This window comes from Notolepis coatsorum, assembly GCF_963971535.1.
Source record: "Notolepis coatsorum genome assembly, chromosome: 17".
In the NCBI taxonomy this organism is placed as follows: domain Eukaryota; kingdom Metazoa; phylum Chordata; class Actinopteri; order Aulopiformes; family Paralepididae; genus Notolepis; species Notolepis coatsorum.
The window spans coordinates 83,009,590-83,037,232 of NC_140181.1; the positions used below are offsets into that span (position 1 = coordinate 83,009,590).

A 27,643-nucleotide genomic window follows, 5' to 3' on the forward strand; every position below is an offset into this window, starting at 1 on the left:
AGCGGACGTTGATCAGAGACTTTGAAACGGCTCCCTGCTCCCTGCACGACAACCGTGAAGGCTTTTGGATAACAGCTAGGCCGCGACGGCCACCGAGCGGGGTGAAAGGAGAGATCATTAGAATAATGAATTTAGTTTTCTTCCAAAGACTTTTCAAGGACAATACAATCTGATAACATCTGATCTGAGGCTTTTGTTTATGTAATAAACAACGTTTTTCAAGAAAGGTATTACGCTGTCAAGTGTCGAATTCTCATGAAGGTGGTGAATTATTATGGTTACGGATTGCATTAAAGGGGAATGACAAAGATTGTACAGCCAGTATGAGGAGACGTCGGAGAGATAAAACACAACGCAGAGTCAACGGATGGAGAGGTGATAACACAAGCCAACAGATGAAGAGGTGATACTGGCTGATTGATCGGAATCTAACAAGGGGCACCAATGGGCACGTTCTCTCGTTTTTGCCACTCAAAAGGGCACTTTAGGTTTAGCGCAATGTTTTCACGCTGGCACATTTTTTGAAAATATGGCTAGGGCTTAAGAGGTTAAGCTGAACACCAGAGAGACCAGATTCTGACACTGACCGTACTCATGTTGATTTTACTGGGGTATCGGTACATTTTCCAATTCAGAGCTGGAAGCCCTGCGTATTAAATACAACTTTTGGTTTCAAAAGCTCAAACAAAAAGTATTTGAGCCACAAAATTGGCGACTATTTCAGTGTCAATGGGCAAACTCCGAAATGTGTCACCTGATGCTCTGATTTACAGCTTAACAAGCAGTGGAAGGCAGGTTAGCATGATGATCCTGAGGCAGAGGAAACAGCGATTGATCATCAAGCAGGAGAGACAAACACTGGACCAAACATTGTACAAAACTGCTGGCTAGAGTTGACCAGTAGCAGAGGTAACAAGATGGAGATGTTTGGGAGTGAGAGCAGGGCTTTTCACCTGTAGAGAAGATGGAGAGCAGATGCACTGAGGAGCAGGTGAGATAGAGATAGAAATAGAATAGAATAGAAATACTTTTATTATCCCGTGGGAAATTTGACACTGCAAATCGCTCAACATTTAAACATTTAGACAGGACAGGTCACGAATTAGAATAATAACACAAATCAAATCAAGTTGCCTAGGATAAGAGTAGAGTCAAATTGAATAAAAATGAAATAAAAAATACAGTAAATAAATACAGTAAAAATATACTGAGCATGGGGGAAGGGAGAGGGGTATAGGTAGTAAAAGCAACACAGCAGTGTAAATTGGTCAATATAATTAACTATCTAACTAACTGAAATATATATTCACAGTATTCACAGTGTCACATAAGGTGCAGTATGCATCAGGTAGTGTTATTGTCCTCCTTGGGTTCCTATTAGTCCTAGGTCAATGTCTGGCAGCCGTCGCTGCCCCCTGTTGTGGAGCCTGGAGGCTGCAGTCGCAGCCTCCTGCCACTATTGAGCTGCCGCTCTGTGCTCAGTGATGCAGTGAGGCACAGTGATGCATTGTATAGTCTGATGGCTGTTGGAATGAAGGACTTCCTGTGCCGTTCAGTGCTGCATTTGGGTAGTGTGAGCCTAGCACTGAACATGCTCCTGCTGTCAGCCAAGTCTGTGTATAGTGGGTGGGTGGGGTTTCCCCTGATGGCTTGGAGCTTAGCAAGGCTCCTCCTCTCCGCCACCCTCGCTAGAGAGTCCAGCTCCACCCCAACCACGCTGCTGGCCTTCCTGACCAGCTTATCCAGCCTGGTTGTGTCCCCTGCTCTCAGTCCGCTGCCCCAGCAGGTCACAGCATACAAGAAGGCGCCCGCCACCACCGACTCATAGAACATCCTCAACATCCTTGTACAGACATTGAAGGATCTCAGCCTTCTGAGGAAGTAGAGAGAGAGAGAGAGAGAGAGAGAGAGAGAGAGAGAGAGAGAGAGAGAGAGAGAGAGAGAGAGAGAGAGAGAGAGAGAGAGAGAGAGAGAGAGAGAGAGAGAGAGAGAGAGAGAGAGAGAGAGAGAGCTTAGCAGGAGTGGAGGTCATGACAGTACCCCCCCCCCCACCTGGCATTCTGGGAGTGAGAACAAGGCTTTTTTCCTGTAGAGCCGATGAGAAATTGGAAGGCAGGTGGGCTGATTGGCAATGAGGAGCAGGTGAGTTGGTGGAGCAGGGAACCAGAGGAGGGAGAGAGAAGGAGACGAAGGAGGAGGAGGAGGAGGACATGCCGGCTTAGCAGGAGTGGAGGACATGGCGGTTTTACGGTGAATTTTCACTTTAAGACTCATCAACCCGTGGAAAGACTCTCTAAAAGTGGGCACAAATTGACAACCCGCTCAGATGTCCCTGCTGTTAAGCCATGGGGATGCTGTAAAAATAACAAGTGTTCTCTCCAGAAATGTCAAATCACTGACAAGAGTGGGGAAATATGCTGCCGGCTTAGCCTGCCTGTGAAATGTCGAGCAGGCAAATCACACGGACAAACTAGGCTAGTTATCCTCTTTCTCTATATGAGTGTACTCGTTTGGCACGGCTCACACTAGCCTACATTACCACGATTCCCTACAAATAGACAAATTGCAACTCCAACTGAACAATCAAGTTCAAGTTTGTTTTTATTTGTCACGTATAAGGTACATGTACATTACAGTGTAATGCTTGGTTCTGTATGAGCCCCTCAGAATGTGCTTCATACAGTAAAAAAAGTTAAAGAGGAATAAGTCCCAACACTATACAAATATACAATATACAAACTAAAGTACAACCAACAGTAAGTACAATGAAGTAAAAATGCAGACAATGAGGTACACAAATGCAAACTTTTCAAAATGCTAAATAGATCAAATATGGTGTTAAAAGTGTTTAAAGTGGCTAAAGTGAATGTTAAAGGCGAGTTTGTTTGTTTAAGCCCTAGCCATATTTTCTGAAAATCCGCCTAAAAATACATACCTAAGTAAATGGAAGATTACTCCACTTCTACAAGGTCCATTTGCATGTTCTTGATATCTAGGGACATCTATGGATATCATCTCAGGGATGTATTCCCAGTGTCAGAAATATTGTGTCTGTTACTATAGGCTTGAGTAAATTGTAATGAACCAAAGGAGAATATAAATTATATATTTTCTTCATTTTTTTTTCATCTTTGACGGTGAATACCAGACATGAAAAACTGCCACTGAGCTCGTTCAGCACTGTTATGTGTGGGTCTATGTTTGTGCCCTGATCAGGCGCTCCTAATGTGAGTCGTCATGTCTATAGGTGTAGTCCTCTGTCCTAGTGTTGTGGTCCCTATTGTTTTTTCCCCAGGTGTATCCAATTACCATTAACCCAGGTGTGTCTTGTCTCGTCATCCCCTTGTGTATAAGTATTCTGTCCTCCCTTTCGTCTGGTGCTAATCCTGTCTGTATAGTTCTGTGTTTGTTTTGTTTATTATCTTATGTTCCTTTATTACAAAGACCATGGTAATTATATATTAAATATTCTTTATTAATGACTTTGGCTACCGTCTCCTTATTATGTTTCATTGACCAGACAACGAGCCTTCCTGTAGTCAATGGTAACGTAATAAGCACATTCTTGAGATCACGTGTACAAAAAATCAAATGAATAAAGGGACGATGATTAAACAGAAGGTTCTGTAGATACAGTACTGAATTCTGCCATCCGGACACATGTTATTATAGAATATAGAATACCTATAAATGACGTTATGCACATGTATTGGGACTGCCCACCAGTTAAGGCATTCTGGAAAGATGTGACCCATCAATTATCAAAACTCGTATCTTGGAATATACCAGTACACCCCTCTGTATTACTATTGAATGATGTTTTTGAGTTTGCAGTAAATCCACAGCTAAAGAGATTGGTTTTATCGGGTATCACAGTAGCTAAAAAACTGATCGCATCACGCTGGTTTCAACCGGAAAAAATTTGCAGGAAGGTTTGGTCTCTTACATATCTCGATGTGATTTATCAAGAAATATCTACAGCAAGAATTCTGGGTCTCAACGAATCCAAAATGTCAATGTGGTTAGAAGTGGTGGAGAGAATAAAAGCTAGCTTATAATGGTAGTGTCTGGTTAGAGTGAGGGATAATGGAGGTACTATCCAAGGAGGGGTCCGGGAGGGGGGGGTTCGAGCTGGAGCATATGTGTGTAGGGTTTTAGAAAATAGATATTAGGGGTATATCCTGTATAAGGCATTTGTATAATTGGTAATTTCGTTGGATATACACTATATACGTTAAAATATTATTATAGACTTTTTTTTGTTTTCTGTTTCTGTACTTGCATGTCATTTTAGCCACCTTGTCTGTTAGTTGCATTATGCATTATGTGTTGAGTACTGACTTTTAATAATTTTTGTTTTGCAATAATAAAAAAAATAAATAAAAAATTACGTTATTATAGCCAAGTCGCACATCTATGGATCGGGCCAAATCTCCTCTTTCCAATGGCAGAGATCAATATGGATTTAGTATCACCAGGCGGGATCCACAAACCGTGAATGAAATCTACTGTAAGTACAGTTACTTTTTTATAATGGAAATTTCTCCGCCATTTTTCATCAGATTGCAACAGTGATTTATGCTAAACGTGCACAGAAAGGTACACTAACTGTGTTCTAATTTATGCCAATAATGTTCAGGTTTGTGGTAGATAATCCCGAAAAATAAGATAAATAAAAAAGGAAATCCAGAAGTCATATGATTGACAGGAGCTGGCTTGAGCTGGGTAGTGTCGTTTTTCGAAATTCCAACGCCATTCGAAAGCTCTGGGTGTCCTCTCCTCATATGACTACAAACCAAATTCTCTGTACTGGCCACGAGACTTGCCTGACCGCAGACTTGCCTGATGGATTATAATTTATTACTGTATCTACAAATCCTTCTGTTTAATCATCTTCCCTTTACTAATTTGCTTAGATTGATCTCAAGAAGGTGGTGTAGTGGTTAACACTGTCGCCTCACAGCAAGAAGGTCCAGGGTTCGATTCCCGCTTGGGGACCAGGTTTCCGCGTTGCCAGGTACCCAGGTGGGGTATCTCCCAGGCCTTTCTGTGTGGAGTTTGCATGTTGTCCCCGTGCTCGCAAGGGTCCCCCCAGGGAACAAAATAACTACACGCCATTCGCCAAATGCGTGTAGATTTACCATCTGGCGACTAAAAATAATAGTCTGCCCGCCAGCTGGTGTGTAGTTCATATCGATACTCTTATTTTGGAAAATCCTGTGCGGGTCTCATTGCCGCCCCAAGCGCAGCTCCAGTCATAATATCTGGGCTCCGGCAGCTAGCAACGTTCAGGTTCATATGATACTCTTATTTTGAAAAACCTAGCAACTCCGCGAGTCATATGATATCCGCCCACTCTGTGTTTCACTTTCTTGAAAACAGAGCAGCAGCGTCAACACAGCAGCGTTAACACAGCAGTGCGCCTACAGACTCAAAATAAGTCTGTGATGTTTTTTTTCTTCTCACAACGAGTCCAATGCAGCTACATGCTTTGCACCGTCGCCATTCCTTTATGCCCACATCGCCCGAAATTAACGTTTATGTACCAATCACTACAACGTTAACGTAAGCTAACAAGCTAATCCTGATGATCAGACGAGGCAGAGCCATAGTGAACAGCACTGAGGAAAGGGAAATGGGGGGGGGGGGGCACTCAACCCCTTCCCTGTGTGTGTGTGTGCGTGCGTTTGGAAAGACGACGGATTCACTAGTCAGGACTCAGGACAGGAGTATATTATAGTAAACTGAGGATTACTGAGGATGGACAGATAATGTTGATATTCAAATATAAAAAAGTTTCGAGAGGAGTGGAAGTTTGAAGACAGACTACAATATGATGCGGGGGTGGTGAGTTGAAACACAGTGTGTGTGTGTGTGTGTGTGTGTGTGTGTCCCGACCCCACTTCTATGTTTCAATAAATTATTTGCATTTAAAACTATTAACGCTGACTCATTCCTTCAGTCCACTCAAAATTATGCTAATATTCCTTATGTTGTTTATCATATTAATTGAAAATAGCATATGAGAGTATTATATGTAATAATAACACATGGCGATATACTAAAAAGCAATTTATAATTTTTGGCTGGTAAAAAATCTGCCCGGCTGGTACTTTTAAAAATCTACCAGCCAAATTCTGCGACCAGCCGCTCTATCGGAGATAGGATCACATTGTGTCATGTTTTGCTAGAGGGTGTATATGTTTATTATTCCGAATAGATCTACACGGGCTTATAGCCTATAATATGTGACATTTGAAGCAGGCACCACTGCTGTTGTAATTGTCTGGTAATAGCTGTTTCGAGTGTTTATTATTGGGTTGTTGTCGCAGACTCACTGCATGTTCAATTTGCGGCTCGTATGGTACTGCCTTCCTATACCCAGTTTAAATCTGTCTTCATATCTCACGCCCCAAAGGCGATAGCGGCGGGGGCGTACGCGTGTAGGTCAGTGGCCAATCAGAGCGCAAAACGGGAACCCGGAAACACAACTGCGTTGGTAAAAGCATACACGCCGCCAGACAGGCTAAACCCGTCAACAAATTAAATAAGCAAAATAAAGCATTACTGTCCAATACCGGTTAACTCTAGTAACCTCCACTACAAAATATTTGCTTGTGCTAAGGGTTTGAATAAGAGGTGGGCAAACAGACAGTAGTTAGTGAAATTATATATATATATTGTATTCAATAACACACAAAAACAAGTGCAAAACGACAATAAGTAAAACAAAAAAAACAGTACAGATTGTGTGTGCTCAGTGGGTGCATGTGTGTGTGTGTGTGTGTGTGTGTGTGTGTGTGTGTGTGTGTGTGTGTGTGTGTGTGTGTGTGTGTGTGTGTGTGTGTGTGTGTGTGTGTGTGTGTGTGTGTGTGTGTGTGTGTGTGTGTGTGTGTGTGTGTGTGTGTGTGTGTGTGTGTGTGTGTGTGTGTGTGTGTGTGTGTGTGTGTGTGTGTGTGTGTGTGTGTGTGTGTGTGTGTGTGGTAGCAGGCTGGGGTACTAAGGGTAGGCTGAAGTGGTGGCTGGGGAGAGCTTGGAGATGTGTAGGAGGAGCTGGGAGGACAGGGACAATGGAGATCTTGAGTGAATTACAAGGTGGTCAAGTCCAGGATAGTTGGTGGTTTGAAGAGACAGTCCATGGAAGGAGTTAACTTGCCAGCACTATGGTGTCCTCTCTTTACAGGTGATACAGGGATATCTGATCGGCCATGTTGTGTGCCACAGGATACATGAGTCCGTCACCGTTTCCTCCAAATAAATTTGTTCTTTGTTTGTTTAACTCGCATTTTCGTCTCCGTATTTCCCTTGCTCTCACTTCACTCTTCTCTCTTGCTCTGCATCCTTGCTCTGCTCCACTTGCTTTGCTTCACACCCTCAATAAACTCAGCGGAGGCCTATACTAGATGGCAATTAGACTGCCTGTCTAAAAGGGGCAGTGCCAATAGGCCACACTGCTACAGACAACAATAATACAAAACAATAGCCTAATTTGCTCATTCTCATTGAAAACTTGTCTTCTTTCCCCTGTCAAAACTCATGGGAGATGAGAATTTAGACTAGAGGCTGGTTTCTTTACCTCTCCCAGGGTGCCATGCCCCCGGACACCTCTAGAGGGAGCCCCCTCCCCTAAACTTCAAACTCTGACCCAGTACGATGGAATGAGATTTGAAGACTGATTCCTCATGGTGAAATGATGTCTTTATTTCATTAGTAGCCTAATTGTCTGTAGTTAAGTCGTTGCTGAAAATCATAGTCAGTACATCTTGTTATTGTGCTAATTCTGATTGATGAGACAGAGTGCCAGGAGAGATGAGAGAGCCGTGCTGACAGGCAGACCCGATCACCCGATGGAGTGCTGACTGCGACCTAGAGTTTGCTGCTTTATCAATAGAATTCTGGTTTTGATTGATTGATTGATTGAAAACTTTATTAACAGATTGCAGAATGGGTACAATACAGTACAGCTCAATACACACAATTGTTAAGGGGATGCAGACCAGAGAAAGACTTTCGTCTTGTTTACACCAGGGTCCCCCATTTTCAATTCATCAGGACATATATGACATACATGACATACAGATAGTCAGTACTGCTACATCTATACATTTATGACATACCAGATTTGCAAATACAGTACTGTTTGTGATACAGAAGGAGTCAAGAAAAGGGAGTATATACATTTGACGTAGAAACTGTACATTGGAGGAGGTTGGGTGGGGGGGGTTGGGTACACTGGGATATTGACAACCATACTGGGTAATTTACATTGGAGGTGGTTGGGGGGGGGGGGGGGGCACACTGTATAAGCAAGCAAAACTGTACATTGAGGGGGGGGAGACTCTGTACAAACAAACAAAATTGTACATTGGACTATTGACAAAACCATACTAGGTAAATGACTGTACATTGGAGGGGGTTGGGTTAGGATATTTACAGGGGCCAGTGTTGAATTGCAGTCTCCCGTAGGTGTCTCTTGAGAGAGGTTTTGAAAGTGGGTAGTGATCCACATTCCTTTACAGCTTTGGGTAGGGCGTTCCACATTGATGTGGCATAATTGCGAAACGTGTTTAGTCCCTTATTTGAGCCGAATCTGGGTTTAACATGATTTGTGGAGCTCCCTCTGGTGTTGTGATCGTGGTATTCACTGACCTTTGGGAAGTATTTTGCCATGTACATGGGTACCTTGGTCGTGTAGTGTATCTTGTAGACCAGGCCCATTGCAAGTTGCTGTACTCTGTCATCTACTCTAAGCCATCCTAGGTTGTCAAAGTGGGCAGGGGTGAGGTGGGTTCTAGGAGTAAGGTCAAGCAGTAGTCTGACCAGTTTGTTTTGAGATGTTTGTAATTTTGTTTTTAGCGCCTTTGAGGTGCTTTGGTACCATGAGGTGCAAGCATAGTCGTAGTACCCCTGAATGAGTGCTCCTGCCAGAGTCTTCAGGGTATTCTTGTTTACCAGAGAGGAGATCCGGTACAAGAATCGAGTTCGTTGGTTGACTTTTTTTATTACATTGGATGCCATTTTGTCACAGGAGAGATTAGCCTCTAGAATGGAACCCAGGTAGGTAATTTCATCTTTCCTTGTGACAATATTGTCACCCACTGTAACTGAGAAGCCGTCGGTCTTGCTGAGTTTGTTATTTGAACCGAAGAGAATGGACTCTGTTTTGCCCATGTGTAATGATAGTTTGTTATCAGCGAGCCATATGCAGATTCTGCCTAGTTCCGAGCTGAGGGTTTTTTCAACCTGTAACTTGTTCTTGTCAGAGACCAGCAGGGCTGAGTCGTCCGCAAACAGGAACAAGTTGCAGTCACAAGCTGACGACATGTCATTTGCATAAATTAGGAACAGTAGCGGTCCTAGTATGCTTCCTTGTGGAACACCACAGCTCACTGTGAGGGGGGGGGATAGGGTACCGTTTACCTCCACCATCTGTTCCCTCCCCTCAAGGTAGGATTGCATCCAGCTCACTGATAGACTATCAAAACCAATTGCTTTTAGCTTGTCAATCAGAATGGAGTGATTGACCGTGTCAAAGGCCTTTTGTAGGTCCAGCATGACCATGCCGCAGTATTTGCCTGCGTCCACCTCTTGTTTGATGTGGTCATTCAAATAGAGAAGGCATGTGTCAGTGGAGTGGGATGTTCTGAAGCCAGATTGGAATTCGTAGATTAGATTTTTTTCCGCTAGGTACTTTTCGACCTGTTCGTAGACTATTTTTTCCATGACTTTCGAGATGGAGGTGAGAATAGAAACAGGGCGGTAGTTGCCTGGTCCCAGTGAAGATGCTGGATTTCCACAACGGAAACGTTGTCAACGTCTAGACCTTTTTAAATCTTCTATAGACCTTGTGAACTACTCTGATATTCTACAGCAGATTTGTGTTTTCATAAATAACACTGCTCCTCCTCCTCTAGGGGACAGTCGTACACACAGGAAGTGTCACACAGAAGAAGAAAAAAAGAGTAAAAACAAATACCCAGATAGAATGATGATAGAATAATATTCCGGTAAAAATACAATTTATTTTAATAACATTCTCTGCAAAGAAAGCTTTGAAGGATTTGAGAAGTAATTAATTTGACTGTTAAACATTTTACGTTTATTCCCTATTAAATGTTAATTTATCATCTCTGTTAAAGATTATAATTTATGATTTAATCCCTAGTAAAAAATTAAAATTATAATTGAATCCATTAGTAACGGTTATAATTTATGATTTTATCCATAGTACAGATTACCATGTAATCCCTGGTGCTCAAGGAAGTATATAACACAGGCGGGTACAACACCTGGGGACAGACAGACAGACAGACAGACAGACAGACAGACAGACAGACAGACAGACAGACAGACAGACAGACAGACAGACAGACAGACAGACAGACAGACAGACAGACAGACAGACAGACAGACAGACAGACAGACAGACAGACAGACAGACAGACAGACAGACAGACAGACAGACAGACAGACGGACGGACGAACAGCAAGGGGCGACAGTGGCTCGGGAGGTAGAGCAGTCGTCTGGCAATCCGGAGGTTCCTGGTTCGATTCCCGGGCAGCGTGTCGATGTGTCCTTGAGCAAGACATTTACATTTAGGTGCACTTAACCCCTAATTGCTCCCGATGAGCAGGTTGGCACCTTGCATGGTTGGTTGAGTGAATGGGTAAAATGTGAGGAACAAATTGTAAAGCGCTTTGGATAAAAGTGCTATATAAAAATGCAGCCATTTACCATTTACAGAAAGAACACAACATTTGCCAATGCAGGATGTCCACTGATGTTAAGCAATTCAAATCAAAGGCTAAACCTGCTGTAGCCTATAAATATTTTCATGAGTTACCAGAGCATATCATAATGTAGCAGGGTTCATATAATAATAATAATAATAATAATAATAATAATAATAATAATAATAATAATAATAATAATAATAATAATAATAATAATAATAATAATAATAATAATAATAATAATAATAATAATAATAATAATAATAATAATAATAATAATAATAATAATAATAATAATAATAATAATAATAATAATAATAATAATAATAATAATAATAATAATAATAATAATAATAATAATAATAATAATAATAATAATAATAATAATAATAATAATAATAATAATACACTTTATTTGTATAGCACCTTTCATACAAGAATTGCAGCTCAAAGTGCTTCACAGCAGTAGAAAAGACATAGGCATAATATTAGCACAAAATTGGCAGATCAAAAGCAATGCATAAAGTGCAGACATACAATTAGGCATGAAATAAGAATAAAATTATCATAAAATAGACAGCAGCAAAACAGACAAAAAGGTCAAGATATTCATTATTGTAATTAATTGATTACACATAAATCATGAAATTGGCAGGTACACATAAAATAAGATAAGATATTCCTTTATTGATCGCCTTGTGGAAAGTTAGACATATCAACCCAGTATTTTAGATGTTTACACAATACGGTTGATAAGAAAGGGGTAAAAAACAAAGTGCTTCAGCACAGCAGTATCTTAGATGTTTAAAATATAATTTAGAAAAGAGAGATAGCGCCTGATTCTCTTCCTTTCTCTCTTTCTCTCTCTATAGCCATTGTCGCTTACTCTCTTTGCTTCTGCCCTTGTTGGAAAACCTTTGAGCTTTGGAAGAACGTTTGAAATCTCTGTCCCGCCTTCTGTTTAGTTGGCTTCCCTGTATGTCATAGTCGTCCTCCAACAGGGCGTCTCCTCTGAGAGAGTAGCTGATCTGGTTCCAACTGAGGACGGAGCCCCGGGGCCTGACATAGACACACACACACACACACACACACACACACACACACACACACACACACACACACACACACACACACACACACACACACACACACACACACACACACACACACACACACACACACACACACACACACACACACACACACACACACACACACACACACACACACACACACACACACACACATACACACAAGCAAACAACTTGAATCACTTATTTATGTTTACATACCTCGATGAACGGGATATACATATTCAATGTGTTTTCATGCACATTCATATTCCTTTATATTTAATTTATTTATTTTAATAATAATTTTTTTTAAAGAAAGAAAAATGATACTGGACACTATTTTGCAAGGGCACCATCACTGCATCCTTGGCTTAGCACCGCCAGGATGATTGCAATTGATTTAAAGAAATACAAACAAGCCAGCGGGTTTTTTCCCCTATACCGGCATTAATAACGGGTTCAATTCAATTCAATTCAAAGAACTTTATTAGTCCCGCAAGGGGCAATTTAAGGCATGAATTCAGCCAGACCTCTCTCGGGCGCTGACACGGCGCTAACATAGTGTGGAGAGAGGTCTGACACGGCGCTAACATAGTGTGGAGAGAGGTCTGACACGGTGCTAACATAGTGTGGAGAGAGGTCTGACACGGCGCTAACATAGTGTGGAGAGAGGTCTGACACGGCGCTAACATAGTGTGGAGAGAGGTCTGACACGGTGCTAACATAGTGTGGAGAGAGGTCTGACACGGCGCTAACATAGTGTGGAGAGAGGTCTGACACGGCGCTAACATAGTGTGGAGAGAGGTCTGACACGGCGCTAACATAGTGTGGAGAGAGGTCTGACACGGTGCTAACATAGTGTGGAGAGAGGTCTGACACGGCGCTAACATAGTGTGGAGAGAGGTCTGACACGGTGCTAACATAGTGTGGAGAGAGGTCTGACACGGTGCTAACATAGTGTGGAGAGAGGTCTGACACAGCGCTAACATAGTGTGGAGAGAGGTCTGACACAGCGCTAACATAGTGTGGAGAGAGGTCTGGCACGGCGCTAACATAGTGTGGAGAGAGGTCTGACACGGCGCTAACATAGTGTGGAGAGAGGTCTGACACGGCGCTAACATAGTGTGGAGAGAGGTCTGACACAGCGCTAACATAGTGTGGAGAGAGGTCTGACACGGTGCTAACATAGTGTGGAGAGAGGTCTGACACAGCGCTAACATAGTGAGGACAGAGGTCTGACACAGCGCTAACATAGTGTGGAGAGAGGTCTGACACGGCGCTAACATAGTGTGGAGAGAGGTCTGACACAGCGCTAACATAGTGTGGAGAGAGGTCTGACACGGCGCTAACATAGTGTGGAGAGAGGTCTGACACGGCGCTAACATAGTGTGGAGAGAGGTCTGACACAGCGCTAACATAGTGTGGAGAGAGGTCTGACACGGCGCTAACATAGTGTGGAGAGAGGTCTGACACGGCGCTAACATAGTGTGGAGAGAGGTCTGACACGGCGCTAACATAGTGTGGAGAGAGGTCTGACACAGCGCTAACATAGTGTGGAGAGAGGTCTGACACGGCGCTAACATAGTGTGGAGAGAGGTCTGACACGGCGCTAACATAGTGTGGAGAGAGGTCTGACACGGCGCTAACATAGTGAGGACAGAGGTCTGACACAGCGCTAACATAGTGTGGAGAGAGGTCTGACACAGCGCTAACATAGTGTGGAGAGAGGTCTGGCACAGTGCTAACATAGTGTGGAGAGAGGTCTGACACGGCGCTAACATAGTGTGGAGAGAGGTCTGACACAGTGCTAACATAGTGTGGAGAGAGGTCTGACACGGCGCTAACATAGTGTGGAGAGAGGTCTGACACGGCGCTAACATAGTGTGGAGAGAGGTCTGACACGGCGCTAACATAGTGTGGAGAGAGGTCTGACACAGTGCTAACATAGTGTGGAGAGAGGTCTGGCACGGCGCTAACATAGTGTGGAGAGAGGTCTGACACGGCGCTAACATAGTGTGGAGAGAGGTCTGACACGGCGCTAACATAGTGTGGAGAGAGGTCTGACACGGTGCTAACATAGTGTGGAGAGAGGTCTGACACGGCGCTAACATAGTGTGGAGAGAGGTCTGACACGGCGCTAACATAGTGTGGAGAGAGGTCTGACACAGCGCTAACATAGTGTGGAGAGAGGTCTGACACGGCGCTAACATAGTGTGGAGAGAGGTCTGACACGGCGCTAACATAGTGTGGAGAGAGGTCTGACACGGCGCTAACATAGTGTGGAGAGAGGTCTGACACGGCGCTAACATAGTGTGGAGAGAGGTCTGACACGGTGCTAACATAGTGTGGAGAGAGGTCTGACACGGCGCTAACATAGTGTGGAGAGAGGTCTGACACGGCGCTAACATAGTGTGGCCTTCAAGCATGCTGTGGTCCAGCCCCGGATAAAGAAGCCCAACCTCGATCCCTCTGTCTTTGCCAATTTTAGACCCATCTCACAATTACCATTTTTATCAAAAATCCTGGAGCGCATAGTCTACATACAGCTACAATCATTCCTTGAACACAACAACATCCATGATAAGTTCCAATCTGGCTTTAAACCACGACACAGCACTGAAACGGCCCTCCTCCATGTCTTAAACGACCTGATTTCAGCTGCTGATGCAGGTAACTCATCCCTACTACTACTCCTTGACCTCACAGCCGCCTTTGATACGGTAGATCACCACATCCTCTCAGCTCGCCTCGAGCATTACGTAGGCCTTAGGGGCCCCGTCTTAGACTGGTTCCGGTCCTACTTAAGTAATAGGACCTTCTCTGTCCAACTTGGTGACTTCACTTCCTCTGTGGCCCCCCTCACCTGCGGGGTGCCCCAAGGCTCGATATTGGGTCCCACTCTCTTCCTCCTATATATACTCCCCCTAGGCCAGATCTTGGCAAAACATAACATCTTATTCCATTGCTTCGCCGATGACGTGCAGGTCTACCTCCCCTTAAAACCCACCCAAGGGAAAACATCAATAACACCACTACTTAACTGCCTGGCAGAAATCAAGTGCTGGATGTCTGAAAACTCCCTGACATTAAATGAAGGGAAAACCGAGGTCATTGTTTTAATAGTGCCCCCCCCCGACCCCCCTCATTGACGCACTTGGTCCCCTGGGTCCAAACCTCTCCACCTCTGTCAGGAACCTCGGGGTCATCTTTGACAGCAATTTTTAATTTGACAAACAGGTCAGCGCCGTAGTCAAAAACAGTTTTTACCACCTTAGACTCCTGGCGAAGACAAAGGCATACCTCTCCCAAAGAAACCTAGAGACGGTGATACATGCCTGTGTCACCAATCGCCTCGACTACTGCAATCCCCTTTACACAGGCATCGACAAATCCTTGCTTCGCCGCCTACAACTGGTGCAGAACGCGCCTCCTCACCAAAACAAAAAAACATGAACATATCAGCCCAGTTTTGGCCTCGCTCCACTGGCTGCCTGTCCGCTTTAGGATCGATTTTAAATTAGCCCTAAATGTTTTTAAATCACTAAATGGCACGGCTCCTCCCTATCTGTCCGAACTCCTGCACCGCCAAACCCCCCACCGATCCCTCAGATCAGCTGACCAGCTGCTACTGGTGGTGCCTAGAACTAGGCTCAAGACTAGGGGAGACAGAGCTTTCTCCACTGCAGCGCCTAGACCGTGGAACAGCCTCCCCCTCAGCGTACGGACCGCCCAGACCGTGCAGGCTTTTAAATCACTTTTAAAAACCTACCTGTTCTCCTTGGCCTTCCCCCCCACTTAATCACCACTAGACCCCTGGCCCTTCTATCCTCTTTGTTTTACTGTGTCCTACCTGTTTTTATTACTTTAATTGCTTTACTATGTGTTTAATCTTATATCTTGCATCATATTATTTGTTTTTATTACTTTCATTGCTTTATTATGTTTTTAATCTTATATCTTGCATCACATTATTTTGTTTTTATCAACTTGCCTGTGAAGCACTTTGGTGCCAGCTGCCGCTGCCTGGAAATGTGCTATATAAATAAAATTGACTTGACTTGACTTGGAGAGAGGTCTGACACGGTGCTAACATAGTGTGGAGAGAGGTCTGGCTATGCGAGACTACTCTGTCCTATACAACCAGGTTGGGTGGTCCTCTCTGGCCGAGACATCGTGATCCATACCGGCATCTGTTTCTATATAAAGTCACCGTTGGAGATCTTCCACCTTATATCACGTCATCATTAGACTGGACCTCTGGACCTTATTGTACTCGCTCCAATGATTGGCTCACACTTCAAGTTTGTATTTTCTTTTGTATTTACGTGCACGCACACACACACACACACACACACATTACTGGTTGCATACCGGTAGTAGCTGTTGTAGGTCATGTAGTTCAGGATGTCTTTGTATGTCAGAGGATAATCCCACACCTGCACATCAGTCAGCTGGCCTTCAAAACCTGATACCTCCAACACAGGGTCACCCCTCCACACATACTAATACACACACACACACACACACACACACACACACACACACACACACACACACACACACACACACACATAGATGTAATTTGCGGGATGATAAAGGTATTATCTCTTCTCCCCCTATCGTCTTCCTCTCCTCCTCTCCTCTCTTTACCTCTCCTCTCCTCTTTTTACCTCTCCTCTCCTATCTCTTTACTGCTCCTCTCCTATCTCCTGTTCTCTCCTCTCCTATCTCTTTACCTCTCCTTTCCTATATCTTTACCGCTCCTTTCCTATATATTTACCTCTCCTCTCCTATCTCCTGTTCTCTCCTCTCTTTACCTCTCCTCTCCTCTCTTTACCGCTAATATCTCTTTACCTCTCCTCTCCTATCTCCTGTTATCTCCTCTCCTCTCTTTACCTCTCCTCTCCTCTCTCCTGTTCTCTCCTCTCCTCTCTCCTGTTCTATCCTCTCTTCAATCCTTTCCTCTCCTGTCTTCTCTTTTCTCTTCTCTCCTCCTCACCTGTATTGGCAGTTTCTTCCTGATGCTGATGGCCCCGCCTCTAAACACCTGGGCCACACATCTGGCTGTATCCACTGTGACACACAGGCTGGTCCAGGGCCCTGTTCTGATTGGCCAAAGCCGCCTATAGGAGCCAAAGTACAGCTGATAGTAGCTGAATGACAGGTCGTTGCGGCCAATGGGGTTGCTTGACAGTGCTAAGCTGGCGGGGCCATTGGGACTGAGGGTGAAGAGTGGCTGGTATAAAGAGGTTTCAGCCGCATAGCGCAGACACACAGTCACTCCTAGAAGAAATCACAAAGATGTATTAGTAGGCAGGTCAAACGTTCTGCCGTAATGTAATCACAATGGGACTGCTTTCAAATTAAAATTATGTCTGGGTGCTTTATAACTCACCATTTAACTCTGAAATGTATGATATAAGTGAATATAAAGTTATTTAATGGTTTTAAAGTAACCTAAAGTCAACAGAGCAATTGTTTTCGACCATGTTGATGGGATTCTTTCAGATTTTTTCGCAAACATGAAAGTTATTGGTACCACTATAAAATATCTAGCCAGACTGCCTGTAACTGTTCCGCAACAGTAAGTGACTTCCGGGGTAGGCCTGATTGGCCCCGACAGGCACGTGACGCGGCAAACTCAGGACGTGCAACGAGGCTGCTGAGAGCTGTCGCGCGGAAATAGGCTGTCTATTGCCATTCTCTAAGACAAACTCTAACCTTAACCAGCTCCTTAACAGCGCCTAAACTTAACCGTTCTAACCTTAACCAACTCCGAAACAATGCCTAACCTTAACCTTAACCATGCCTAACCTTAACCATAGAAAGAATATTGCCATTCTCTAACACAAACTCTAACCTTAACCAGCTCCTTAACAGCGCCTAAACTTAACCGTTCTAACCTTAACCAACTCCGAAACAATGCCTAACCTTAACCTTAACCTTAACCATGCCTAACCTTAGCCGGCAAAAGAATACACGTTAAAAAAAAAATCATGTTAAAAAAAATAAATTTGATGGGATTCGAACTCGTCAACAACGGACCGCAGGATCGCAGGACCTCTGCTCTGCCAGGTGAGCTGAAGCGCCGAATGAAAGTCATAGCGTATTTGGACGGTTACATCATTCCGCAAGCTCTGCCGCTCCGCTCCGCGGAGCGTGCCGCGCGGCAGAGAAAGTTGCGCGTCACGTGCCTGTCGGGGCCAATCAGGCCTACCCCGGAAGTCACTTACTGTTGCGGATAAGCTATAAGCAGCCAGACTAAGCCATTGTCATCCATTTTACCACTAAAATCGTAGCCAACCCCTGTGTGACACATCATGATGATTATCGCTTGATGGCTTGATGATCATCCAAATGGCTACTCCCCTAAAATAGGAGCCGACAACAAGAGATCTTTGGATCCAAATGTTTCCCAAAATCTCGACTACAATCGCGTGAAATCAGATTATTATTTCCGTTTGCGACTTGTCAAAGGCAATGGGTAGCCCTGTCACATGTTTGCGGCGAAAGTGCCCGATTTAGCTAACAATTTAGAGTGTTTTTTAAACTATTAGACTAGGCAGAATTTCAGAAAATGTGCTTGTATAAAGTGCTGAAGGCATTTCGTGTTTATTTTTGGTACACAACATTTCTAGGGGTATTAAGGGGTGCTGAATCCAAATCTGCTGTATACCAAGCGCAAAAATGTCAAATAAGGCCTCAAAATTGAGAAATCCAACATGGCCGCCAGCACCAGGCCCTCTCTCCACAAAAACAGGTGCTAAACCCACAGTTTTTATTCTACTGACATGAAAGTTTGCACAGAACATCTGCACCTATGGAGGAAGAAAGTAGGAATATAGCTGGGGTGCAACCATGAGTAACAAGGGTGCTTTTGACTGTCTAACTGTAATCTTTGTATAGGTGAGGATACAAAAAATGACATTTCTTCAGTGTTTGCAGGAATACTACAGCAATTTGGTAATAACTGTACAGTGTTCGACACCAACATTCGAATCCCCCAAGTCTTAGCTTTCTTCAGGTACCAAGTTTATGCAAGTAGCTCTTATAAATCTGGATATATAAGCATTTTAATGTAAGCATGCTGTTTTAGGCGAATTTTCAAAAAATAAATGGTGGGGCTTAATGAGTTAAGTGTGACTACACAAGGTACAAACCTGAATTAAATGTGCTTTTGTTAGTTTTCTTACATACATCAACAAGGACGTAGTCACACCGGAGATTCAAGAATCCATACTTGGCGCAGAACACCTTGGACAGGCACAACTGAACATGTTTGTGGACAAACGTTTGTGTGAACCTCCAGATAGTGACCAGCACCTGAACCTGAAATCACCCATTCGAAAGAACAAAGCCAAAGACATTTGCCTCTTTGTATGAAGTTGTGCAACTTTCCAAGAACAAGCAAAACACCATCAAAGTGGACAGGCAGATTCTACAAATGCTCATCACAGCTTACAGAGCAGGTCGTAAGGTAGACCTTGACAATATCCTCCAGCATGAGCTCATGCCCATCTCGCCATCTCTGGCCACAACTAACGGGAGTCTACATTCCACCAACAAGTCTGTGTTCGCAAATATACTGCGTTGTTACCAAGTAAACAAATCATCGTCAGCTCTCAGAATGGTAGTCCCGCACCGGTAGAAGCCCGCACCGTTTTAGCGTTAGCATCTAGCCATGGCAGACTATTTGATTCCTTAAGGGCTAGAAATTGCCTGGGTTTTGGTGATATGCTCCCGAAATGCTCCCGTTGTTTGGCTACTTCTATGTGCAGTGAAAACTACTCGAATGCTTTATAACCTAGTCATTGATTTTAGTTCAGGGTAATCTAAGATTAGCCGCAGAGCTAACGCTAGTTAACGTGAGCTAACGCTAGTTATTCAAGCTCAGTAGCTCGTCACAGACTGAGATAAACAGCTGACAGCGGATAGTACAGGACGGTACAAATACAATAAAAAGGCGGGTGGGGGCTGTTGTGTAAACCTTGTACTATTTAGTTCACATATAATAAGAGACGGATTATTTGCTTGCTCCACCAGTTGCTCCACAACAACACACCAACTCTCGTCACAGCGCTTTATGGTATTTTCACAGCACTGTCGCAACATTACCGTAAAACGTGAACACCGCTGTGACCCACTCGCTCCACTAGAGCGGTCTCGCCCTCTGCTGGCGCGTGTGTGCACTACACTCCGTGTGTGCACTACACTCAAAACTCTGTTTCACTGTTATAGAAACTGAAGCGCATCTGTGATTTTGACGTGACGGACGGTATTGAAAATCAATACCGTCGGTATTTCTAAATACCCCGGTATACCTTAATACCGTCATACCGCCCAAGCCTAGTGACTATGCCAACAAGTTCACTGACACCGTGTTGAAGATGGGAGCAAAATACCAGAGAGTAGATGTCGTCTTTGACAGATACCATGACCAATCCATCAAAACAGGCACAAGGGTGAAACGCAAACAGCGCCACAGGCCAGTACGTCGTGAAATCAAAAACAAGTCTGTTCCACTTCCTGCCGATTGGTCGAGCTTCATGGCGCTTGAAGACAACAAATCAGATATCGCTCAACTACTCTCAAACCACCTGATAGAGCACAGCCCGGATGATGAACCTGTAGTTGTAGTATCAGAGAGGTTTGCTGAAGGGACAACTGTCAAGTCAACAGATCCAGATCTTGAAGTCTCCTCTCTGAGTGCTGACCATGAGGAAGCTGACACACAACTGATTTTCTCATCCAGGCTCCAGTGGAAACAATCGTTGTGTCAGCGCGTGACACAGATGTGCTGCTTCTACTCTTGGCTCACTATGACAGAATCCGATGTACGCATCTCTACATGAAAGCTGGGACATCGAAGGATCCAAAATATTTTCCAGTACATGACATTAGAAAGCTACTATCTGATGATAAACTGGACACAATCCTTGCCTTCCATGCCCTCACCGGATGTGACAGTGTGTCCCAGTTCAGTGGTCACGGAAAGAAAACAGCCTGGCAGGTGTTCAAGCACCATCACACTGATCTTGCTGGCCTTGGGAAGGGCCCTTTCACAGAAGATCTTGTGACATCAACAGAGAGATTCATCTGCAAGATCTATGGTGTGCCTGAGTTATTCTGCAAAGGCCGTCCACAAGAGACTCTGCCACCAACCTCGGATGCTAGATCTGTTCCTCCCTCCCCATCAACCTGGACCCCCTGCAATTTGCATACCGCCCCAACAGGTCCACGGAGGACGCCATAGCCCATGTGCTGCACACAGCAGCATCACACCTGGACAAAAGGCAGGGGAACTATGTGAGAATGCTATTCATCGACTACAGCTCAGCATTCAATACCATAGTCCCCTCCAAACTCATAGCCAAGCTCAGGGACCCGGGCTTGAACTATGACCTCTGCCAGTGGGTCTTGGACTTCCTGACGGGCAGACCCCAGGTGGTGAGAGCAGGCAACTGCACCTCCTCATCCATCACTCTCAACATAGGGGCCCCCCAGGGCTGTGTCCTGACTGAGTCCCCTCCTCCACTCCCTGTACACACATGACTGTGTGGCACAGCGGAACAACAACACAATCATAAAATTTGCTGACTGACGACACAGTAGTGGTGGGCCTGATCTCTGCAAACGACGAGAAGGTTCTAGCGGGATGGTGTCAAGAGAACAGCCTCTCCCTGAACGTCAGCAAAACAAAGGAGATGATTGTGGACTTTAGGAGGTCGGGGTCAGGGACTACAGCCCCCTCAGCATCGACGGGGCACCGGTTGAGAGAGTGAACAGTTTTAAGTACCTCGGAGTCCACATATCCGAGGACTTGACATGGACCACACACATTGACAGTGTTATCAAGAAGGCACGACAACGCCTCTACTTCCTTAGGTGCTTAAGGAAGTTCAACGTGAGTCAGAAGATCCTCAAGAACTTCCACTCATGCACAATAGAAAGCATCCTGACTGGCAATATCACCTCCTGGTTTGGGAACTTGGGCACTGCACAAGACCGCAGCAGACTACAGAGAGTGGCCCGTTCAGCCGAACGCACAATTGAAGGTGGGCTTCCCACTCTCCAAGACATTTACAACAAGCGGTGCACGGGCAAGGCTAAGAGAATAATCAAAGACTCCAGCCACTCAAACAACTGCCTCTTTGATCTGCTGCGGTCAGGCAAGCGATACCGGAGTCTCATGGCAAGCACAGAGAGACTCAGAAGGAGCTTCTATCCCCAGACCATCAGGATGCTCAATGAATGAACAATGAACAATAAGCAAACCATCAACACACCCACAGCACACATACACTCACTTAAATAAACAACACACTGTAGCACCCACTTTACCACTTTAGACACACTTTACACTTTATATTTATATTATTGGTAAGGAAATTGCACATCATTCTCATTCCTTATTGCACCTCACCACTACAAGGTGGCACCACAAGCTAAGCTATACTTCACCATTCTTGTACCAGCTGTACTGTATATATAGATACACTGAACAATTTTGTTGTTTACACTTGTTTACGTACTTGACTTTCTATTTTATACTTATTATACTTATTTTATACTATCTTGTTATTATCTAGCACACTCTCAGGAGCAACACAGAAAGAAACATTTCATGCAAAGTATTCTGTATTCTGTATGACAACTAATAAAGAAACTTGAACATTCACTTATATTGATATGGTAAAATAATATTTTTATTTTATTATATTATATTATAATCTATTCTATTCTATTCAGGAAAAGTGGCATTGGATGAATCATGCAACTGCAAGACACCTGCAACACCTGCCTGAATACGATTGATGAATTACTGTACCTAAGCTACTGTACGCATATTAAGGACTATCTAATTTGCATAAATGGCATGTTGATTAAAGAAATTCAAGAGAAAAGAGTTTGATGAATAAATCCATGGCCTGGGATCATCCTGCTTTTCTTTCTTATTTGGTTGATGAGTTATGCATCAATAACGACCACCGTTTCTGCTATAAATATGAGTTTCAAGCAACATTTTCACAACTGATCTAAAATCAGGATATGATTTTAAATTCCTCGTGTATGCAAACATATAAAAACATATTTCATTCATGTTTCTACCTTGTTTAGTCAAAAAGATATGCACTTAAATAGATTTCAGCCTGGCGCTGGCGGCCATGTTGGATTTCTCAATTTTGAGGCCTTATTTGACATTTTTGAGCTTGGTATACAGCAGATTTGGATTCAGCACCCCTTAATACCCCTAGAAATGTTGTGTACCAAAAATAAACACGAAATGCCTTCAGGGTTATGATTTTCTGAAAATTGACCCTGTCTATATGGGTCCCCAGCAGCCGAATGTAACCAAGTGGATTGAACCTGGGACCATAGGATCCACAGGCGGCCGCACTAACCAGCTGAGCTGAAGGGTCCGACCCGTTAGCAGGTGCTGGTTTACTACAACCGTCTTGTTAGTAGTTTTACAATCATTCTCCCTCCGAGAAGTGCATCCTTGCATGTTATTTTGTCCAGGCGTGCACTTTCCCAGGGTTAAGGCACTGAGATCCCACCCCAATTGCTACGTGAACCTGGATACAGATTCACAGGGCAGTGAGATCCCACTGCTGTCACCAATGTAACCGAGTGGATTTGAACCCGGGACCATAGGATCCACAGGCAGCCTCACTAACCAGCTGGGCTAAAGGGTCAGACCCATCAGCAGGTGCTGGTTGACTGTGACCGACTCGTTAGTAGTTTACACTAACATCCTTATCTAAGTGAGAGGCAACTTGTGAACAGAAGATACCAGAGTCATGTATTACCACAGTTTGGACAAGCAAGGGTTTAAAACGTCCTGGATTTTCAGTGACTTATGAAGCCATTACAATGCGATTGGCGGAGCTTCGTCACATGACAACTTGAGGCCCAGTGGGCCCACCTCCAGACACTACTTACAGTACGATACATTTCAGTATTAAATGTTTACATGGCTCTGGAATATAGGCCTACTGTACAAGTAATGATATATTATTTTCACTAACAATTCTGAGCAAAATTTTACGTCTCCCTCATGGAGACCCAACAACCACTGCTTTGGTCATTTAAAGGAACACTCCGAATTCTGGGGAAATACACTTATTTTCCAAGAATATTGATATCAGTTTCATCTCTGTGTGTCCAGGAGCCCTAGAGAGAGGTCCAGATGCATGCTAGCCTAGTTTAGCACAATGACTGGAAACAGTAGGGAGCAGCTAGCCTAGCTTAGCACAAGGACTGGAAGCAGTAGGGAGTGGCTAGCCTAGCTTAGCACAGGGACTAGAAGCAGTAGGGAGCAGCTAGCCTAGTTAAGCACAAGGACTGGAAGCAGTAGGGAGCAGCCAGCCTAGCTTAGCACAAGGACTGAAAGCAGTAGGGAGCAGCTAGCCTAGTTAAGCACAAGGACTGGAAGCAGTAGGGAGCAGCCAGCCTAGCTTAGCACAAGGACTGGAAGCAGTAGGGAGCAGCCAGACTAGCTTAGCACAAGGACTGAAAGCAGTAGGGAGCAGCTGCCTAGCTTAGCACAAGGACTGGAAGCAGTAGGGAGCAGCTAGCCTAGCTTAGCACAAGGACTGGAAGCAGTAGGGAGCAGCTGCCTAGCTTAGCACAAGGACTGAAAGCAGTAGCGAGCAGCTAGCCTAGCTCTGTCAAAAGTGAAGAAATTACAAACTTTACAACAACTCCAAAACTGACGCACAGAGATGTTATCAATCTTCTCATCTGACTCTTGGGGAGATGGCAAATAAATAGCCTATTTCCCAAAATGTACCAAGATTTAGATTTGAATTTAGGACATTCCTATCACCATTATCCCAGCCAGTAGGCTATAATACATAAATCCAAATTAATATGATTTTTTTTTGTATTTTAAACAAATCAACCTCTAGCAGGAGCTGTAGTAGTCCGTGGATAGGTGGAGGTGGTGGGGTAGGAGGTGGTTCTGTGGGTGGTGGTAGGGGAGGAGGTGGTTCTGTGGGTGGTAGGGGAGGAGGTGGTTCTGTGGGTGGTGGTTCTGTGGGTGGTAGGGGAGGAGGTGGTTCTGTGGGTGGTGGTTCTGTGGGTGGTGGTTCTGTGGGTGGTAGGGGAGGAGGTGGTTCTGTGGGTGGTGGTAGGGGAGGAGGTGGTTCTGTGGGTGGTAGGGGAGGAGGTGGTTCTGTGGGTGGTGGTTCTGTGGGTGGTGGTTTTGTGGGTGGTAGGGGAGGAGCTGGTTCTGTGGGTGGTGGTTCTGTGGGTGGTAGGGGAGGAGGTGGTTCTGTGGGTGGTGGTTCTGTGGGTGGTGGTTCTGTGGGTGGTAGGGGAGGAGGTGGTTCTGTGGGTGGTGGTTCTGTGGGTGGTGGTTCTGTGGGTGGTAGGGGAGGAGGTGGTTCTGTGGGTGGTGGTTCTGTGGGTGGTGGTTCTGTGGGTGGTGGTTCTGTGGGTGGTGGTTCTGTGGGAGGTGGTAGGATAAGAGTTGGTTCTCTGGGAGGTGGTTCTGTGGGAGTTGGTAGGGTAGGAGGTGGTTCTCCGGGAGGTGGTAGGGTAAGAGGTGGGTCTCCAGGAGGGTGTTCTGTGGGAGGTGGTAGGATAGGAGGTGGTAGAGGAGGTGGTTCTCCAGGAGGTGGTAGGATAGGTGGTGGTAGGGTAGGAGGTGGTTCTCCAGGATGTGGTAGGATAGGTGGTGGTAGGGTAGGAGGTGGTTCTCCAGGAGGTGGTGGAATAGGAAGGGGATGTCGGCCAAGGAGAGGAGGAGGGAGGGTAGAGCATGATCCCTCCATTTTTAGACAGAGTAAACATCTTGCCAAAGAGATTTGACCCTGGATAAGAGAGAAAGAGAGAGAGAGAGAGAGAGAGAGAGAGAGAGAGAGAGAGAGAGAGAGAGAGAGAGAGAGAGAGAGAGAGAGAGAGAGAGAGAGAGAGAGAGAGAGAGAGAGAGAGAGAGAGAGAGAGAGAGAGAGAGAGAGAGAGAGAGAGAGAGAGAGAGATCAATAAATAGACCCTGGTAATCAAACTGAATTAAAATTATTTTAAAGTAGGCCTATGTGGGACTGGCCACTGGTGATTCGGGGTCTGGATCCAGGCAAGCATACATGGATCAGAAGGCCATAGCAATCAAATCAGCTGATGATTGACTGAATTGACTGTGTGTGTGTGTGTGTGTGTGTGTGTGTGTGTGTGTGTGTGTGTGTGTGTGTGTGTGTGTGTGTGTGTGTGTGTGTGTGTGTGTGTGTGTGTGTGTGTGTGTGTGTGTGTGTGTGTGTGTGTGTGTGTGTGTGTGTGTGTGTGTGTGTGTGTGTGTGTGTGTGTGTGTGTGTGTGTGTGTGTGTGTGTGTGTGTGTGTGTGTGTGTGTGTGTGTGTGTGTGTGTGTGTGTGTGTGTGTGTGTGTGTGTGTGTGTGTGTGTGTGTGTGTGTGTGTGTGTGTGTGTGTGTGTGTGTGTGTGTGTGTGTGTGTGAGAGAGAGTTACAAAATGCAGTGCTATCTGGCTCTAAATCCACAGCACATGTAGCAGATTATTTGATGATCAACACCTATAAAGAACTAGATACAGACTGAGTGAGCAGCACAGCTAAACTGTGAGCCTGAAACAGCTACACTTCCAAACATTTGAGAATGTTCTAATTAGTAATAAAAGGTTTTCTTAACCTATTAGATGAAGAAAAACAGTCCTACTAGAGGTGTGTGTGTGTGTGTGTGTGTGTGTGTGTGTGTGTGTCTGTACCTGTGATCCGAGGCCTGGTGGTGGTGGTGGCTGTCGCTGGCATGGCAACCAGAACCATGGCGATAGACACCAGAATCAGAACACCCATCCTCATCACCATCATCATCTTCACCCTGTCTGTCTGTCTGTCTGTCTGTCTGTCTACCGGTCTGTCTACCTTATTTCTAAAAAATGTTGCTGGTCTATCTTTCCTTCTATCTTAACAGATAAGAGTCAGTATTCAGATGAGATATAAAAGTGTGTGATTTGCTGGATGGTGTTGGTGTGAGGGAGACCGTCTCTTTGCCCCGTGACAGGCTCGCAGGAGGAGTTACACACAAAAGGATACTTTATTGTGAGCCAGTGCGGTGGATAGTGAAAAACCACGCATGTTGGATGGTGTACGTGTGTGGCTTCCTGCAATGTGAGACAATAACAAATACAGACAAATGGTGAGAGAAATGATGATGTAACACACTGACTAAGGCATGATAATACAGTAGTTATAATAACAGTTGTAGTAATAGTAGAATTATAACTACAATAACAATAATAATAAATATGAGGAATGTCAATTTCAATGTTGTCATTAAAATCTAAATTCTATGTCAAAACTACATTAGCTTAGCTTACCCTTGTTGTTTGGAAATGGTCCAAAAATGTGAAATATGTCACCAAAAATCCCTTTTAAACAGATCTGCCGAATGACATTCAGAGTTTAAAATGTCAATATGTTTTCTAAGACACGAAAATCAAATAAGCCTTCTATACTTTTACTGCACTGAATTCATCTCGTATAATCCAAGGTCTGCTTGTTTTCCCAGAGCTGGTGATGGAAGTAGCTCTGGAGTCCCATGTCTCTGTTCCTCTCTGTCTCATGGTCTCTTGCACTTGGATCTCGCCAAAGAGGAAGTGATAGCCAGCATACAGCTCTTTATATTGGTCCATAATTCCCTCTTGAAGGGGAATCCCGAACACGGCTGCTTTCAATTCCTTCTCTACAGTTTAAGTTTCATTTATTTGTAAAAGGGGCTACTTCCTGCTATATACACATTTTAAATATACAAGCCATCTGAGGAAATATACATTAACCAATATATCAGAGTTAGCTAGTTAACAATGCAACAAAATGCAGA

At 44.4% G+C, this 27,643-nt stretch overlaps 2 long non-coding RNA genes across 2 annotated transcripts; both read right to left on the bottom strand.

The window, feature by feature from the left end:
• Positions 1 to 11,127: 11,127 nt before the first annotated feature.
• LOC311244412 lies at positions 11,128 to 24,897 on the bottom strand. Its single transcript, XR_014620694.1, has 4 exons — positions 24,713 to 24,897; positions 16,807 to 17,090; positions 16,179 to 16,309; positions 11,128 to 11,793 (listed from the first exon to the last, which is right to left on the bottom strand). It is a non-coding gene; the product is annotated as an uncharacterized lncRNA (long non-coding RNA).
• A 162-nt stretch (positions 24,898 to 25,059) lies between these two features.
• LOC311243544 lies at positions 25,060 to 27,279 on the bottom strand. Its single transcript, XR_014620662.1, has 3 exons — positions 27,141 to 27,279; positions 26,529 to 26,924; positions 25,060 to 25,624 (listed from the first exon to the last, which is right to left on the bottom strand). It is a non-coding gene; the product is annotated as an uncharacterized lncRNA (long non-coding RNA).
• Between the last annotated feature and the right edge of the window lie 364 nt (positions 27,280 to 27,643).